The sequence below is a fragment of the Elephas maximus genome, chromosome 4, assembly GCF_024166365.1.
Source record: "Elephas maximus indicus isolate mEleMax1 chromosome 4, mEleMax1 primary haplotype, whole genome shotgun sequence".
NCBI lineage: Eukaryota > Metazoa > Chordata > Mammalia > Proboscidea > Elephantidae > Elephas > Elephas maximus.
This window is the reverse complement of record NC_064822.1, coordinates 161801249-161820960: the sequence shown is the minus strand read 5'-3', so window position 1 is coordinate 161820960 and position 19712 is coordinate 161801249. Positions and strand designations below refer to the sequence as shown.

The following is a 19712-nucleotide window of genomic DNA, read 5'->3' as shown; positions in this document are numbered from 1 at the left end:
TAGATGTTTTACTTACAAAGCAGGTAAAACTAAAAAAAAAAAAATCCTTTGGCCAACATTGTTTTCTCACTTATGATTTCATTTTCCCCAAATGTAAAATTATTTTGCTCAAATAACATTAAGGGGAAGACAGCTGACTATTGCCCTGAGCTTGGTTTGCTTCATTCTTGTTACAAAAAATAGATTTATTATATGGTTTGACCTAGCAAAATAGGAGATAGAGCCAGACAAAGTGTTCTGTCAGTATGGCAAATTAATTAATTTGTTTGAGAATATTTTACAATTATTAATAAATAATTGGAGCTGTGGCAGTACAGTGGTTAAGAGCTCAGCTGCTAACCCAAAGGTCAGCAGTTTGAATCCACCAGTTGCTCCTTGGAAACTCCATGGGGCAGTTCTACTCTGTCCTATAGGGTGGCTGAGTTGGAGTCAATTCGATGGCAATGGGTTTTAAATAAATAATTGCAAATGGTCCAGAAATTCAAACATGCGGAAAAACTGTTTCGTCAATAGATAACGGTATGTATTGGTGTTGTATAGAGCTAATCTCACCAAAACTGTTGCCATCAAGTCTATTCCAACTCATAGTGATCCTAAAGGACAGAGCAGAACTGCTCCATAGGCTTCTGAGGCTGTGATCTTCGTGGAAACAGACTGCCACAACTTTCTCCTGCAGAGCAGCTGGTAGGTTCGAACCAGCCTAGTGCTTAAAACTACCTTCGGTTAGCAGCCATAGTGGTCCTCAAAATTTAGCAGCAGAACCCTGGAGAATTTGTTAAAACACAGTTTGCTAGGCTCCACCCCAGGGATTCTGATTCAGATGGTCTGGGGTAGGGCTCGAGAATTTGTGTTTCTAAGAAATTCCTTTGTGATTTTGCTGCTGCTCGTTCAGAGACCACAGTTTGAGAACCACTAATACACAGCAACTGAAAGCCAGCTTAAATGTTTCTTTTCCATTTGTAAGCGTATCTTACCTGATATGTATCACATTTGTTTCCCAGGCTATGCCACTTTCACTATCAATCACAGTAAAGATTTTCTGGCTCCATCCCTGTCTTAGGCTGAGCTATCTACAGAAGCAAAATCAGTGAAGTGTATAAATGTATAGAGAGATTTATATTAAAGAAATGGCTCACGTGGTTGTAGAGGCTGGAATGTCCCAAGTCCGTGGTCAGGCTGGAGGCTTCTCCTGATTCATATAGCCATAGGGGCTGGCACACCCAATGTTGGCAAACCAGAGAGCGGGGCTTTGGCTCACAGGCTGTGAAGAACTACGAATCCCAAGATTTACAGGCAAGACGGCAGATAAACTGCTAGCTCGTCTCAAGAACCAGAGCTCAGACAAACAGGAGCCAGCTCCAGGATCCAGTGGAAGCAAAAGCCCACAAGCCTCGCCAGAAAGTCCACCTATATTGGATGCAGGCCACATCTCCAAGGAAACTCCCTTTCAACGGGTTGGCTACTCACAGAAGATCCCATCATGGATGTGATCACATTATATCAAATCTCATCATGGAGGTGATCACATCATTATACAACTGCCAAACTATATCATAACTGTGAAACCACTGAGAATCATGGCCCAGCCAATTCGATACAACGTTAATGATCAAAATCCCTTTTACTCTCTCTGTCCAAAGTTCAATGACCTTCAAATTCTTCCCTTCACCAGTCCCCACTCCCCAAAGCCAGAAGATTAAATGCCTAGTGCTACAAGAGAGCAGTTTCCTAAACTACGTTCCTTGAAACACTGTTGTTGTTATGGGCCATGGAGTCGGTTCTGACAGGACAGAGTAGAACCGCCTCACAGAGTTTCCAAGGAGCAGCTTGAATTCGAACTGCCAACCTTTTGGTTAGCAGCCAAGCTGTTAACCGCTGTACCACAGGGCTTCTCTCAAAACACTAGCATGCCTCAATATTCTGATACACGTTCCATGATAAAGCTATTGTATTGTCAAAACATTTTGGGCTACACTGGTTTAACTGGAAAAAACTTATTTTTAATCTGTGAACTTCTCAGAGCTTTTAATATGTAAACGTACTTTGTGAATTTCCAAAGGCAGATACATTGTGCGGCATTTCCCAAGTAGATTCAATCTTGGAACTCTTCCTTTAACTCCTCAGCACCTCGGCATAGCAATTGAACTCTTAACCACTATACCACCAGGGTTTCCACTCTAAGTGCTAGGGAATATTTATTAACCAGTTTGGGAATGCTTTAAGTAGTTTTTTAATTTAACTTTTATTTTATATGGTAAACAAAGACTATATTACAAACTAGGAAAAAAGGCCAACTAATAGGCCCAAAACATTGTGTGATGTTTAAATCAATTTAGAAAAGTCATTAAATAAACATACTCGCCCATGCTTTTCCTTGTCATATGACCTTTTCTTGATCAAAGTAATAATTTACTATGTGATATAAAAAGCAAAGATGTCACATTGAGGACTAAGGTGCACCTGACCCACACCATGGTATTTTCAATCGCCTCATATGTGAAAGAAAGCTGGACAATGAATAGGTAAGATTGAAGAATTGATGCCTTTGAACTATGGTGTTGGCAAGGAATATTGAATATACCATGGACTGCCAGAAGAATAAACAAATCTATCTTGGAATATATACAGCCAGAATGCTCCTTGGAAGCAAGGATGGCAAGATTTCATCTCATATACTTTGGGTGTGTTATCAAGAGGCACCAGTCCCTGGAGGACATCATGCTTGGTAAAGTAGAGGGTCAGAGAAGAGAGGAAGACCCTCAACAAGATGGACTGACACAATGCCTGCAACAATAGGATCAAGCATAATAACGACTGCGAAGACGGTGCAGGATAACCAGTGTTTTGTGCAGCAGTACATAGAGTCACTATGAGTTGGAACGACTCAATGGCACCTAACAACAACAACGACATGTGATATAACAACAAAACCCACGGCTCCTAGCACCTAAAGTACCTGAGCCACTCTCCAATTTCTTTTCCATTACTGTTTCATCTTCTTCACAACACCTCTCATAACTATACATTATCTTACGAATTCTTCAGTTGATTTACATGCTTATTACTTTTTTCCACCACTTGTTTTCCAACTCGTCTGTCTTGTTCACTTACATCTCTTCAATGCCTAGAATAGTGCATGGCACATAGTATGCAGTCAGTCAGTATTTTTTGAATGAAGGAATAAATAGATTGATAAAATAATCTAAGTTCTAATGATGAAATCTTTATTACAGCAATAAAAAATGTAGGAAGAGGAAACCTTGCTGTTTAGCAGCTTTGTCTAGGGCAATTAGAATAATCTTTTGATTTCTAATGAAGCAATTCCTATTGCTGTGAGAAGGAAATTATTGATACTGAAACTCGGAGTGCCATTTCATAGACTATTATTATGATTTTAATATTTAATAAGAGACCAAAAAAAGCATACAATTACTTTTTAAATAAGGTAAGTGTGTGAAAGTGATTGCATATAGGTAGAACTTATATAAATATTAATTTTTCTTTCCTTCTAAATTTAAAAGATCCCTGAAAACGGTGCTATTTCTTGCTATAATGTAAAGCTCTTTGACTTGGACAATTCTTAAAAGCATCATTAATAGTGCTTAAAAAGAACACTTTTCTAAAGCAAAGCTCGTTATCTATACCTAGTGTTGTGTTATAAACAAGTGTTATATATGTACAGAGCATAAATGTTGCTAATTTATGGGTCCTTGTCATTTCAGGTTTGGTGGCACAGTGGTTAAGAGCTACAGTTGCTAACCAAAAAGTTGGCAGCGGGAATCTGCCAGCCGCTTCGTGGAAACCCTATGGGGCAGTTCTACTCTGTCCCTTAGGGTCACTATGAGTTGGAATTGACTTGACGGCGATGGGTTTGGGTTTTTGGTCATTTTAGAGGCATGGAAATAGTCTGACTGACATGTATCATTGTTGAATATTACAGTAGTACATTAAACTTTACCCAACAAAATAAGATAAATGAATCAGCAGGTAGGGGGGAAGGATTCATCCAGGAATCCAAGAAGACAAATTGTCATTAGTCCTTAGGACGTAACATGATTTGAAATTACATTAAAAATGTATTAATTCTACTTCCAGGTGTTAAAATGGAAAAATATTTCTATCTCAGTTCACCAGTCCTTTTATGTGGTTTTAACTTTTTCTCTTGCTTAGGTTGTCTACATCCGGTCCCATTCTCTGCTTTCAGTCCTCTCATTATCTCCCTCTAGGGTTTATGTTTGTTTTAACGTTTTTATCCTTATTAGTGGAAAAAACTAGGTCAGTATTACTTTAGTTTGTCTTCACTTTCGCTCTGCTGCTCTTTCCTGAACTAGCTTTTAGCCTCTGGGAAAGAAGAAAGCAAAAACATTTACAGAAATTGGGCCAACCTCTCTGGGGCCCCAACCCCCAAGAAAACAAAACCGAACTAACTGCCGCAGTAGTTCCTCTCTGTTCTCACAGCACCTTGTGTTTCCCCTCTCATAATACTTCTTTTTTTTTTTTTTTAAATGATTGTTGAATATCTTTCATCTCAACTAGACTCTTAGTTCTTTGAGAACCTAGCATATTGCCAAACATATTATAATACAGAAAAAAAAGTAGCCTAAATGAATTAATGATTCATGCATGAATGACTGTATTGTATTGGTACCCACCCATTCACAAACAATACAGGAGAAAAGTTACAGCAATCAATTTACTTAAGTGTGAGTCCTTGGACATCAACTCTCCAGAAAGCCCATTTGAAAACCGTGGCATTGATACGTTTTACAGTATTTAGTTGGATAATTTTAGCAAGAGTTTTTTGTTTTGTGTGGGGGTGTGGGGGAGATGAAGGGACTGAATTATTCAGGTAATTTCTTTTCCAGTCTCTGGGGACAGACACTGCTTAATTTACTCACTCCTGTAGGGTCTCCTCACGCCTCCCGCCGCTTCAGAAGCGAGGCGGGGGAGACTGAGGCCCAGTCCTCAGGGCGGGGGGGTTTCCCGGGGATACCCCGCCCGGCCCCGCCCGGCCCCAGGCTCCGCCCCCGGCTCGCCGGCCCCGCCCCCGCCGCCGCCGCCGGCAGGGGTCGCGCTGCCCCCGGCAAGCAGCGCAGGCGGGGGTGGGGAAAGCTTGGGCGGCCGGCTCGCCTTTCTCCGTCGCCGCTGGTTGGAGCATTTTAATAAAAGTCTTTTTTCTGTCTCGCTCGCTCTCCTCCGGGGAACAAGCGGAGGCGTCAATCCGCAGTCACCGAGCGAGAAAGCGACGCTCACGCAGCTAGCGAAGCAGCTGCCCGCGGTCTCCTCGGCTCTCCACCGTCCGGCCCCGGAGCCCAGGGAGAAGCAGCCCGCGTCTGGCCGGGCCACCTCAGCCCGGAGTGGTGCCTCTGCGGCCGCTTCGCTCCCGCCCCGGCTTCTCCGAGGGGATCAGTGGGCCGCCCGCGCGGCTCGGCGGCCCGGGAGCCATGTTGACCAGGGGGCTTGGTGACGCGTGAGGGACTCCCGGCCCCTCCCGGAGGCCCCGGCCCCTCGGCGAGAGCCGGAAGGCGGCGACGGCCGAGGCCTGCGCCTCGGAGGCGCCTCGGCTCGGCCGGCCGCGGGGACCCGGACCTGCATCCGGTCGCGGCGGGCGTCAGCGAAGCCGCTTTCCCTTCGCGCCCTGCCTTGCCTGGGGACTCGGCCCCCGCACTTGGTGGTGAGTTCGCGGCCGGCCACCGCGCGGGGCTTTCCCCTGCTGTCGGGCTGACCCCGGGCGGGGAGGGACTGGAGGGCTCGCGGGAGGGCGGGCCAGGGCGGGTGCCCGGCGGTGGACGGAAGGCACAGGCCAGGCTAGAAGTTGAGAGTGTGAGGTGCGGCGCAGAGGTCTCCGTGTGTCTGTGGTCCCTCGGGTCCAGCGCGGTCCCCGGGTCGCCCAGGCATTTCCGGGCTTGGGGTGGGTGGGTTGGGGGTGTCTGACGGGCTCCTTCCCGGGAGGCGCCTCCAGCTGCCGACGCCCCCGGTGCTTGCTGTCGCTTCGGTCTCCAGGGGAGACCGAAGTCCCCGTGAGGAGGAGGAGGGGGAAGAGGTAGAAAGTCCCCCGAGACACAAAGGTCCCCTCGGCTGGGGCGGAGCTGGAGATGCGGGCGACGCTGCCCCCTCCGCGCCCCGGAGGGGAAGGAAGGGGTGCAGATCCCCGAGAGGCGAGCGAGGAGGCGGCGGCCGCGGCGCTTCGAGCGGCTCGGAGACGGCGGGGTGGTGCACGGGTGGAAAGCGCGGGGGAGGAGGAGGAGGAGCCCTCGCGTGGGGACCGGGCCGAGACAAAGATCAGGGCAGGCTCCCGCTGGCGGGTCACACCCCCGAGTTTTGATCAACAGCGGAGGTGGAGGGAATGTGGGAAACCCAGAGGGCCCATGGGAGGGGAAAATTGGGGGCTGCCAAGTATTGTCTCCGTCGCAGTTGCTTTTCTCAGCGTTTTTGTGTCCGATGCTTTTGCTCCCCAACTCAGCTGGATAGCTCCAGGTTCCCTCCCTCCCATCACCCCCACACTGCCACATTGACTCTCATTCTCCCCCTACTTTTCGCCCACTCTTTTTCGGGTAAGCAGTATTTTGCCATCAGCTTTGGGAACGTTTGCTAATGACAGGATGCCTGAGCTAGTTCTGACCCTGAACTGCCTTGAACTCCTCTCTCTTCCTCCCACCCTTTCCTTTCTGAGATCTATAATGTCACATGGCCATTAACAATTAGCTTTTCTTCTGCAAACATAGCAAAGGCGTTTAGCTGAAATCTGTGGAGGTCCTCCTTTATATGTCCACCGAAAACATAACATTGGCTGCGTTTTATCACCTCTTAGGCAAATTAATTTTCAAGGTATAAAGTGGCAAATTTTATTTTGAGCCTTGGCCATTCGTAGGGTCAGTAAAGTGTATTCCTGGCAGTCAGACCGTCTGTCACTTATCAGGAAATGCTGGACTTAAAGACGGACAATTCTTTCCTCAAACTTTGCTGTTCCTTTTTTTAGGCTTTGTTGAAAGAATTAAAAAAAATTTTTTAAGACGCTGTGTAAGAAGGCCAAAGTCATAAATCTGGGTTACTGTATTTTCGATTTATTTTGTAAACCACTGGGCAAAAGCAAATGAATGAGATTTTAAGACCTTCGATACCTGGAGTAGAACAGAGTCTCCCTTGAAGCTAGAAATAAGGTTAAATCAAATTTTAAGAAAAAAAATTTGCTAGAGGTAATAACGTTGGTTTTGTTTTGTACTCTTGAGTGTAAGGAGTTGGTTTATTGATTGCATATTGGGGTGCTGCTTTGTTGATGAAGCCATTTCATCTGCTTACGTCCATAAACAATGGGTTGGTACAAAAGACAAAAAATGTGGCTGTATTTAAGGAATATTCTTTATATATATTTCTTGGAAAGTTACAAGAGAATATTGGAACATAAAAAGAGTTATCATTTTTATCTGTTAAACCACCTCGTAGGCCAGAGTACTGACAGTTTGAATGCAGGGCTTCAAAGAAAATTGTTGAGTCTTTGAATTTAAGCTGCTTTAAAGTTACTAGTCAAATATAATTAGTTATTTTATCATTTTATAATGAAAATAAAGGAGCCCTGGTAGCAGAACAAAGATTGATGTTTCGAACCCACTCAGCAGCTCCGGAGCAGAAAGACCTGGCAGTAGGCTCCCCTAAAGGTTACAGTTTAGAAATTCCTGAGGCAGTTCTCCTCTGTCACATGGAGTCACTATAAGTTGAAAATTGACTCCACAGCATCTAAGCAAGTAACACAGTGAAAGTAAATACACATTATTGAAATATGAATTGAAACAAAAACCCTAAAGCTTATTTGACGTAGGGATGTTAATGTTCATACCCCATAAGTACAGCCATCTCTTGTGGTTTGCTGCCGTTAAAAGGTTGACAATATGAAAATTGTTTGTGGAAGGGATTTCAGTTTAGGGATGATTCTCTGATTTATGGGGCTCCCTACCCCACTCCCACCACTTAAAACATATTTTAGAGACTTTGTGAAACTAACAAGTTATATTAATAATCAGTGTTTTGTATAACATTTATTGAAAGACCATATTGAGGATACATTGATTTTTTTCTGCATTTTTATTAGGTCCAACTGGTGTTAGGTGCCGTGGGGTCGGCAAAATTTAAGTCTCGGTGGAAGGAAATCTACTAAAACGTTAACAAACGTTTCTGGAGGGGTTTACGGGTGATTAAAAAATACATTTCTGTATTTTATGAATTTTCATTTCCACAATTAGGAAAAAAAAAGTAAATGTAGAATGAAAGTCTTGTTAATAGTGTCATGATTTGTTTATTACTAAGTATCTTCCATAAAATGTTTAATTTATTCTCATTCTTGGATTCAGGCCCAATATAAGTAACTTTCAGTGTTAGGTATTTGAAATAGTGTAGCACGGCACTGGGTTTTTTATAGCCTGCCATATGTATTCTGGTTATCTGGAGGAAATGAAGAGAGGAAAAGAGAGGTACATAGTAAGAAAAGACGGAATTGATGGAATTCATTCAATGTGTGGTAGCTTTGTACACCAGGAATTGTGTTCTAATAAGTCATTTGTTTTACAAAAAGTAGAAAAGTAAATTTTCTTTGCTCTGAAGCAAAGCAATGTTGACCAAACAGTTTTAATAGTACTATACATATTTGTTGATAGGTTTAGGTTTCAGATATTGGTTCATTGCTATAATTATGGTGGGAAAAGATGGCATATAAAATCATTTCTTTGCTCTGTCAAGGCTTTTGTTCTTTTTCTTATTTTCAGCAATATGTTTTCTCTTCACTGGTGAAATAATACTAACTGAAAAACAATACAAATGTTTTATTGTGAACAATGAGAGCGGTAATGGCAACTGAGATAGATACTGAAAAGCGAGATGATGATGTCCCTTAATTTCAAAAAACAAAACTATCTGCAAATATGAATTTTTTGCTCTGTTGTCATCTTTGTTATGGTCTAATAGTACTGAATATTTATAAGGCATTGCATTTTGAGTCTTTATTGCTGCTTCCGAGTCTTTGTATGTATGTAATTATAGCATCATATCCTGACATTCTTTTACATAGCTTTATGCTTCTGTGGCGGATAATTATTTAATGAATTTATTGCTCTATTGAAGAAAAACATTATATGTTAAACCCAGCATTAAAATATTCTTTAGAGTATTTTATCTATTTTAAAAATTGTCTCTTTTCATACGTGTGAAGAAAGAGTAGTTTTAGGTTCTTTGAATTTTAAATAGGTAATTATTGCTTAAACTGTTTAATAGGAAATAATTATTTAAAGTGCATTTTATAATGTGGTTATGGTATTTTGCATTTTAAATACTGAAAATAAGCAATAGGTTTATGGCATTTAAAACCGTGCTTTAAATAGTATTTGTAAGATAAAAAAAATACCTACAATAAAAAAACATGGTATAGCTGACTAGCATTCAACCAACCGTATTTGGCAGTTTCTTTGAATTTGGTGGGGAGAGTGCCTGTTAGACTGGTATTTTTTGTTGTTGTTGTTGTTCGTTTTGTTTTTAAATTTCTATGAAATAGTTAACGGTATTAAGCCAAGAATTCTTATTGTCATTAGTGGATTCTTTGTCATTATTTTGACCCCAGACTTTTTAGTTTGTTACAACTGATACTTGCACAAGAGGAATTGCCAAGGGCCAGAAAAATGTATTGGCTATATCCCAGTGTAGCTTTACCTATCCTAGCCTGTTTCCTCTTCCTATTGGCCAACTTGGAAAATCAATAGACATCTACCAATTAATGTAATAGGTGGGGTGTCTGCCATAAATGATGTTATTATGCTCTGTAGTAACATATGATACTGAATACTGTATTTGTGGAGACACATTTACAGATCCACAGCATATTGGAATGATGCAAAAATTATCTTGCTCTCCAAAATCTTCTTTTAAACTATTTTTTATATTAGCTGTGTGGAAGAAATTAACCCTAATTAGCTCCTATGGGGGCGCTGTGCTACCTGTTATTTTGTTACATCCTCACAATAAGCTCCTCTGTAGGTATTGTGCCTGTTTTTCAAATGAGGAAACAGAGGCTTCTGATAAGGTTAAGTAATTGTTTCCAGGGTCCTGCCACTATGGTGAAGCTGAGATTCCAGTTTAGCATTCAGACTGCTATGTTGCACTGCCTCCATGGTGATGGTATTGTAATAAGTTAGTGTTAATCTCTGCTATAGAGGTCTGTAAGGAAACCCTGGTGATGTATTCCTTAAGTGTTATGGCTGCTAACCAAAAGATTGGCAGTTCGAATCTACCAGGTGCTCCTTGGAATCTCTGTGGGGCAGTTCTACTCTGTGTATAGGGCTGCAATGAGTCAGAATTGACTCCATGGCAACGTTTTTTTTTTTTTTTTTTTTTTAATAGAGGTCTATATGAGTTGGAATCGACTCAATGCCAACGGGTTTGGTTTGGTTTTTATAGAGTTCTGTAAATAGTGGTAAATCGGAAAAACTTACCAAAATTAGATTTAAATCCCATCAAGTTAGTTTTACTACATAAAAAAAAGAACTAAATAAAAAGATTAAAGTTAGGACATAGTTATCGATCAAAATGAATTAAAGCGGGGTACTAAACGATATTAAAAATGTTTTTAGATTTATTTTTAGTTATTGATTTATTGTAGTTCTTTGTGTATAAAGGAAAGAAAAAATATGTATACTTAGCCTTGTGGTGCGAGTATACTTACAGTACTTTTACTTATATATTTACTTATTTTGATTTTACATGTGTTAGAATTAGTTTGCATTATTTGAGCACATGCCATCAAAGGAAAGACAGTCAAGATGTATGTTGCTTTAGTAATGGGTGAAAATTTTTTCTTGAGGTAGATTAAAAAGTATAAAAAAAAACTTTTTTTATTTTTAATTTAGTAAGGTATAAAATTTGATTTTGTGCTTTTATTATATGTGACTGTATATCACTGAAAAATGGAAATATCAGACCAGATTGTACATTTTTGTAATAACTTTTTACATTGAAAATTGACCCTTATGGTATAAGAAAGTACAAATTAATAATTGTTTATATTTAAAGAACAGCAGATGTTATTGACTTTACCTGAAGGTGGTCCATTGAAGTGAAAAATGATGAAAAGAAATTTGTCTTCTTCTGTTGCATAAAGGTTAATAAAAGAGATTTTATCTGCCTATTAATAACACATTTTTGTTTCCTTTCATGCACTCGTTAATGTAAATACTTTCAAGAATACTCTAAATTTTGTGCTTATGTTTTATAAACAATGGGCAAAAGACCCAAGGATAATTTTTCTTAGGCTTTATCCTAATTTAGTTACTCATTTTGGTCATCTGAAGGTAAATGCTTAATTATACTATCCTGAAATTGATGGTTGATATTTATTTTTTGTATGTGTTAATTATGTTCAATAATATAAACTAAAATAGGTAAAAATTGATCTTAATGTGTGAGAAATTACCAGGTAATGACGTTGAAAGCTCTTATCACTCCAACTTTAGGGAGATTTTTCTTTAAATTGGTTAATACCTATTTTTTGGTATTATTTTAAAAGTAAACTTTTTATTAAAGTATAATATGGTTCCAGATTTTAATGTTTTACATTACTGATTTATACTGCTACTTCTGGTAAAAAAAAAAGGAAGCTTCTCAATGATTCTGAAGTAAATTTTGGATTCCTGAAGCAGAGTTTAGCTTCTTGAGCCTGTTCTATTTCTTGAGTTATTTTAAAGAAGTGGTTTTTTTTTTTTTTTAATCCTTTATTTACAGCTTTTTAAAAGAAATCTGATTTTTCAATTTGGGGTATAATTACTAAGTACTTTTGAAGTGATTATGTCCTCAGCATTATAGTAGTCATTGTATGTTTTAGAAACATTTAATTAAATGTGGCCCTTGCCCTCAAAAAGCTTAGTTGTCTGGGGCAGTATTATAACGTGTGAAATATCAGCAACATTGGTTGCCTGGAACATTCTGTCGATGGCCCCCTTCTTGTGTTTTACATGTCCCCTGGGCAGTCTCATCCATATTTCGGGCTTCTCATCATCTAGAGTTCCTGCGTGGTGCAAATTGTTAACTGTCCTTACCTGGTAACCAAAAGATTGGAGGTTCGAGTCTACCAGGCCTCAGAAGAAAGACCTGGTGATTTACTTCAGAAAAATTTCAGCCATTGAAAACCGTATGGAGCACAGTTCTACTCTGACACATGTGGGGTTGCCATGAGTTGGAATCAACCCCATGACAACTAGTGTCTTGGGTTTTTCTCATCACCTATATGCTGATGTTGCTATGTATAAGGCTCCTTAGAAGCAAGGGCGGCTAGACTTTGGCTTGCTTTCTTTGGACACATCATCAGGAAAGACCAGTCCCTGGAAAAGAACATCATGTATGGTAAAGTAAAGGTTCAGTGAAAATGAGGAAAACTCTCAATGAGATGGATTGACACAAAAGCCAAAACAATGTACTCAGATAATCATGAAGATGGTGCAGGACCTGGCAATGCTTTGTTATGTTATACACAAAGTCGCTGTGAGTCAGAGCCGACTCAGTAGCACTTGTGCTGATGATCTCTACATCTTTGTTTCTCATCCACATTTTTCTGCGTTCCATTTTAGCTACCTCTCAGATATTGACTCTTAGTGGTCCTTACCTAAACTGAGCTCTTTTATTATTCCCACCTCTGTTTCTAATCACAGTGAACGGCATTACTATCTGCCCAGTCACTGGAGCCAAAAATTTTGACAGTGTCTTAAGCTTTTCTTTTGTGTTTCCCTTCCCTCAGTCTGGTCAACCATATCAAATCCTTTTAAATTTACTTCCTAAATTACCTTTTAGATTTATTTTTTCCTGTTGTCATTTCTCAGGCCAGGATTTTGGAACGTCTCATCTAAATTACAGCTTCCTGTTTTGCCGCATTTTAATCTGACCATTCTCCTTTCTCTTTCCCTTCCTCCTCCCTTCTTTCTTTTCTGTCTTTTTACCCATCGTCCACCTGTCCACCCGCCCACCCGCCCACCATCCCTCCCTCCCTCCCATCCATCTTCGAGTGCCTGCCTAGTGCCTGTACTAGGCACTGTGGCAGGTGCTAGGGTACAATGATGAGAAAACTGGTGTGTTGATATTACAATGCTGTGACATTTATTTGGAGAGAAATTATTATTTAAAATGTTTTCTTATTGTAAAATATATATAACTAAACATTTGCCATTTTAACCACTTTTAAGTGTACAATTTTGTGACATTAATTACACTCACTGTGTTATACAGCCATCACCACAGTCCATAACCAAGTGTTCTTCATCACTCTTAACAGAAACTCAGTATCCTGTAAGCAATAATTCTCCATTTTCCCTCCTCCCAACCCCTAGTAACCACTAATAAACTTTGGTCCTATGGATTTGCCTGTTCTAAATATTTCATATAAGTGGGTTCATACAGTGTTTGTCCTTTCATGCCTGATTTAGTTCAGCATAATGTTTTCCAGGTTCATCTATGTTGTAGCAGGTATTTCATTTTTCTTTATGGCTGAATAATGTTCCATTGTATGAATATATACCACATTCTGTTTATTCATTTATCTGTTAATGAACACTTGGGTTGTTTCTACCTTTTGGCTATTGTGAATAATGCTGCAATGAACATTACAGGTATTTTTGAGCCTGCTTTCAAGTCTTTTGGGTGTAAACATAGGAGTGGAATAGCTGGATCCTATGGCAGGTGGGATGGTAATTCTATGTTTAACTTTTTGAGGAACCATCAAACTGTTTTCCACAGTGGCTTTGCCATTTAGCACCATTTTACGTTTCCACCAGCAATGGATGAGGATTCCAATTGTTCCACCTCCTCTCCAACACATTTTCTGTTTTTCTGATAATAACCATCCTAATAGGGTGAAGGATAACTCATGATTTTGATTACCTTTTTCCTAATGACTAACGGCATGAACGTCTATTACTAGCCATTCATATGTCTTCTCTGGAGAAGTGTCTATTCAAGTTCGTTGCCCATGTCTTGATTGGGTTATTTTTTTTTTTTATTATTGATTGATAGGAGGAGTTCTTTATATAGTCTAGATATTAAACCCTTATCAGCTGTGTGATTCCCAAATGCCTTCTACAATTCTGTATAGGTTTTCTCCTCACTTTTTTGATAAGGTCTTTTGATGCACAAAAGTTTTTTTATTTTGGTGAAGTCCAGTTTATCTGTTTTGTCTTTTGTTGCTCATATTTTTGTCAAATACTAGATTCCAAAGCTTTACTCCCTATGTTTTCTTCTAACAGTTTTTTGGTTTTAGTTGAAATTCTCATTTTAAGGCCAGTTGTCATTTCCTCCAAAGTCGTCTTTGATACACTCCAGCAGAGTTATAATGGTCCTGCTAATACAATATTTATGTCTACTCTAGCACTTAACAAGGAGCCCTGGTGGTGCAGTGGTTAAGCACTTGGCTGCTAACTGAAAGGTCAGTGGTTTGAACCCATCCAGTGGCTCAGCGTGTGAAAAGATCTGGTGATTTGTTCCCTTAAAGACTGCAGCCTAGGAAACTCTATGGGGGCAGTTCTGCTCTTTCCAGTAGCGTAGCTGTGAGTCACAATCAACTCAGCTGCACACAACAATAACAACATAGCACTTAAAACATTGTATTGTAATTAATTATTTACAAATCTCCCTCTTTTGAATGGCTTTGTGCTCAAGAAAGACTGCTTTTTTTTTTTGTTTTCCCGTATTCCCCCCAATTGTGTATTATTCAACTGAACGAATGAAGTGATGGGATTGGGAGAAACAATACTGAATTAATAAATTAGTGTCACATGAGTCATGGTTTAGGAGTCGAGAATAAGTTTTGATAAAATGTAGTAGAAAATAAAAAGCCATCAAAGGTTTTGATTATGGGAGCTATATGACGTAGGTGGTGTTTGTGTGAGAGTGATCTGGAAGCAGTTTGTAGGCCAGCTTGGAGGGGAAATAACTTGACATTTTGTGAGTTTTTTAAATTACATGTGAGCTGTACTAACTTGTTAGTGAAAATAGAGAGAAAAGCGATGTAGCCTTTGAAGATTGTAAGTCTTTTAGACAAATTGGAAATAGAACATTACAATATTCATATGAGAAGAAAACACCCATTTCTAAAGTCTAAACACATTGGAAATATCAAGACTAAAATTTGGTTTAGCTGATGAATTTCAGCTTGATGAAATAAGTTCTTTAGCTGTGTAGTACTACATTTAAATGTGCTTACTAACATAAAGTACAGAATTGCACTCAAAAGAATAGAACACTGCTTTAATGCCATTCTTGCTACCCTGATATTTTATATAAATAGTTGACCAGGAGCTTTTTTTCCAGTGGCAGTACCGTAATTAAAATTAAAAATTAAAGCATAAAAAAACACACTGCTTTATGGCCTACTTTTTAAATTAAAGACATTTTGAGTTTTAAACTATACTTCTGCTGTAGTAGGTGTGTTATATAAATACTAGATTGGATGGTTTTAGAAATCAATTAGAGATTATGACTTGATAACATCTTGTTGGAGATGTGACGTTTAAAAGTGATTTTTGCAATTTTTGAGACTTGGTGCTTTTTCATATTCCTCATACTTACATGCTGTTGTTACTGTTGTCGAGTCAAGTTGCTTCTGACTCATGGTGATCCCGTGTGTTATGGATTGAATTATGTGCCACCAAAATGTATGTCAACTTGGCTAGGCCATGATTCCCAGTATTGTGTGGTTTTCTACCATTTTGTCACCTGATGTGGTTTTCTTATGTGTTGTAAATCCTACTTCTATAATATTAACAAGGCAAGATTAGAAGCAGTTATGTTAATGAGGCAAGACTCAATCTGCAATATTCGGTTGTATCTTGAGTTAATCTCTTTTGAGATATAAAAGAGAAAAGCAAGCAGAGAGACAGAGGGACCTCATGCCACCAAGAATGAAGAACCAGAGGGGAGTGCATCCTGTGGACCTGGGGTCTCTGCGCTGAAAAGCTCCTAGACAAGGGGAAGGTTGGTAACGAGGACCTTCCCCCAGAGCCAATAGAGAAAGCCTTCACCTGGAGCTGGTGTACTGAATTCAGACTTCTAGCCTACTAGACAGGGAGGGAACATGTTTGTTAAAGCCATCCACTTGTGGTATTTCTATTATAGCAGCACTATATAACTAAGACACCATGTATGCATAGTAGAACTGCTCCCTAGGGTTTTTAAGGCTGTAACCTTTCAGAAGTAGATTGCCAGGCCTGTCTTCTGAGGTGCCTCTGGGTGGGTTCGAACGGCTAATCTTTCATCTAGTAGTTGAGCAATTAACCATTTGTGCCACCTAGAAACTGCAACATTAAAATTATCTGTATCAGATAAATTTTCAATATCATGATTTATTCACCTATATTTTATCACTTCAGTAACAGTGGAGTCAGCATTGTATTTTGAAGTAATTTATGCCCATAAATTTGTGAGCATGGATTTTTGTTTTTCCTTCCCTTCTCCAAATATTATGGAAATTTCCATCTTAGGTTTTTATGGAAATTTCCATCTTCTTCTGCTCTCTTTTCTTCCCAAAAGCTATAAAATGGTTGAAACATTTTTAATTGTAGGTATAATTTTTGGGAAGAGTATCTAAAATTATTTTATAGTATTTTCATTAATCCTTTGTCTTTTTTTTTTAAACTTGGCATTTAATATGTACTTTTCAAATCTGAAAAAATGTTATCCTTTTTCTTTAAATGCTAAAATTCTTGTTCTTGGTTTTTAGTATGACTATTTTACTAAAAAAGAAATTATTATTTAGAAGATGCAGTTTTGGAAATTTTAGTTTTTATTACATAAAAATTAGAATTTTAGCATATTTTTTTCTGTAAAAACTACTTTAGTAATAACTAATAATCATAAGATCTTGAGCTAATTACTTAAACTCTTAAGGGTCAGTTTCTTCTATAATACTGGAAAATAACAGAACCTACTTCATAGGGTTTTGGGAATTAAGTGAAATAATGCATATAAAGCACATTGAAAAAGTATCTTGTACCTAGTGAGCACTCACTTCGCAATTATTTTCATAATTACTCTTTAATATAATGGGAAGAACTATTAGTAATGATACTAGAATTGTTTAGCTGATTTCAGGTTGATGAATATTTAAATTAGTGATTCACAAGGGCATGTGAATCAAATGATCTCTGTAGCTTTTTAAACTATGCTTACATCCTGGATTTTCTAATACACCTCTCTACTCCCACCCAGTGTGAGAATCACTGTGGTAGTGAGTCAGTCAATGTTACTAATGGGTAGTTGTTGCATCCCTCAGATGTATTGGGGAGAAAATGAATAGACCAGTGGACTACATATATAAAAGAGGGTATTCCTTATTTCTTATCTAATGGCAGTCAGGAATAAAGATGTCATAATCTTTTGATAAGCACGTTGATAAGCTTTTCCTTAGGGCCAGCCAACTTTTTCCTGTAACCATTGTGTTCCGCTTCTTTAGTCCTGTGCTGTACCACATTTGACATCTTAACCATCTAGACAATATTTGCTTTCTTTCTTAAATGACTCTTTTATGTAACTCTCAAGCTTTTCTGAAGTCAAACTAGAATAACCGGGTCATATAACATCCATCAAAAGAAAGTATTGAGCTTGGATGTTTACTGTTTATTATAGTTTTGTTCATTACCTTATTTTTCTATGTTTAGACTTCAGAAGCACCTTAGCTGATTTAAAAAAAAAAGAAAAAGATACTGCTTGTACATGCGCATGTGCACGTATGATCTCAATTTCTGTCTCAGAACAACTGAATCAGAATCTTTAGGTTTGGGTTTTTGAACCGTTCCAGGCTCTGAGTTTTATAAACACTGTTTTAAGGTTTACCACAGTATTAAGGGAAGGAACCACTCATATATTAATTAAATTTCAAGTAAAGGTAAAGCAATTAAAACTTTCTTTCATTAGGGACAGTGAATAAGGAAGACCGAAGAAGAATTGATGCCTTTGAATATGGTGTTGGTGAAGAATATTGAATGTGCCATGGATTGCCAGAAGAACTAACAAACCTATTCTGGAAGAAGTACAGCCAGACTGCTCTTTAGAATTGAGGGTGGTGAGACTTCGTCTCATTTACTTTGGACGTGTTATTAGGAGGGACCTTTCCTTGAAGAAAGACATCATACTTGGTAGAGGGTCATTGAAAGAGGAAAACCCCCAATGAGATGGATTAACACAGTGGCTGCAACAGTGGCCTCAATCATAGCAGTGATTGTGAGAATGGCACAGGACGGTTCAGTGTTTCATCCTGTTATATACGTAGGATCACTATGAGTTGAACTGACTCGATGGCACGTAACAACAACAACAAGGACATCATTATCTTAGTTTTTCTAACATTTTAATTTTAGCTTTCTATTTTTATTATATTTTGGGGGTTTTCATAAGTTATATACAAAAGTCTTCTGTTCCAATCTGGTTTTTAACCCTTTTATTGGATGTTTTTTTTTTTCTCTGTTTATTACTGGTGTCTTACTGTCGCTTTTGTCTGTATAATCTCAATTATTATTTCTTTTTGAAAATTATTTAAAACATCTAAAATATATAGTAATGTAGAAAATGGATCATAATCTAAATTCCCTAATCAAATAGTTACCGTCTTCAAATAATCCCTTTTTCCTTTCTCATGTACACACAGAGTTTTAAATTTTTTTAAAGATTTTTTTGTAATGCAACAACATTTTTGAGGTACCAAATCATTCTGGGTACGTATCATTTTAGTGGCTATCATATTCAGTGGTTGCATCAGTCCTTCAAAAGAGGTTTAACCATTTTATACTGGTTTAGAAATGTTACTTTGATTTTTTTTTTTTTTTGCTGTTTTAAATTTTATTGTGACAAACTTGAACATAAAATTTTTTTCTCTTCACATTTTACGTTTCCTCAGGGTTGATAGATATCCAGAATTGGAATTCCCACATCAAAGAACCTTTTTTTCTGGTAATACCTGTTGTACCAGTGCTACTAGTAAACAACTGTATTTAGGGCACTAATATTTAAAATTTTACTCTCTATAACTTGCTTTTATTTACATTTCTTTCATTGCTGGGATGTTGATTTTCATTATTTTGCGATATTTTCTTTGTTACATATCAAATTGTTACATATAAGGTGGTTTTTAAAAAATTTTTTTAACCTGAGATTCTTTGTTTTAGCTATCCATCTATTCTTATACCAGTTCTAGCTTATTTTAATTATCAGTGCCTTATAATATATCTTCACATCTGGTATGGCCAGACACAGAGCCCTTGTGGTGCAGTGGTTGAGAGCTTGGCTGCTAACTAACCAAAAGGTCAGCAATTTGAATTCACCAGCCGCTCTGCAGAAACCCTATGGGGCAGTTCTACTCTGTCCTCTAGGATCGCTATGAATCGAAATGGACTCGACAGCAACAGGTTTGATTTCTGGTTTTTATGGCAAGACACTCAATTTTTTTCCTCCCAATAATTTTGATATTTTTATATGCATGTTTTTATTCCACTTTTATAAACAACGGGCCAAAAAGAAAAAAAGTAGACGTGGGGATGGGGAAAGTATATCCGTTGAAGATTGCATTTGGCTCTTTCAGCTCCCTGTTGTAGAAGTGTCCATTTTTCTTCTCCCCAAAACTGGTCTCCCCACTATAAAACTTGAACCCTAGATACTCTAGCAGGTCTACAAGAGTTGCATCAAGAATTGAGATAGACTTCCTC

At 38.6% G+C, this 19712-nt stretch overlaps 1 protein-coding gene across 1 annotated transcript in view; it reads left to right on the top strand.

Annotated features, from left to right (window-relative positions):
* The first annotated feature begins 5585 nt into the window (after positions 1-5585).
* The window catches only part of CDK17 (cyclin dependent kinase 17), a 108554-nt gene continuing 94427 nt past the window's right edge, over positions 5586-19712 (top strand). Inside the window, exon 1 of the mRNA XM_049884118.1 lies at positions 5586-5674. The gene's annotated coding sequence lies outside the window, so the exon portion shown is untranslated. The remainder of the gene's footprint in view (positions 5675-19712) is intronic.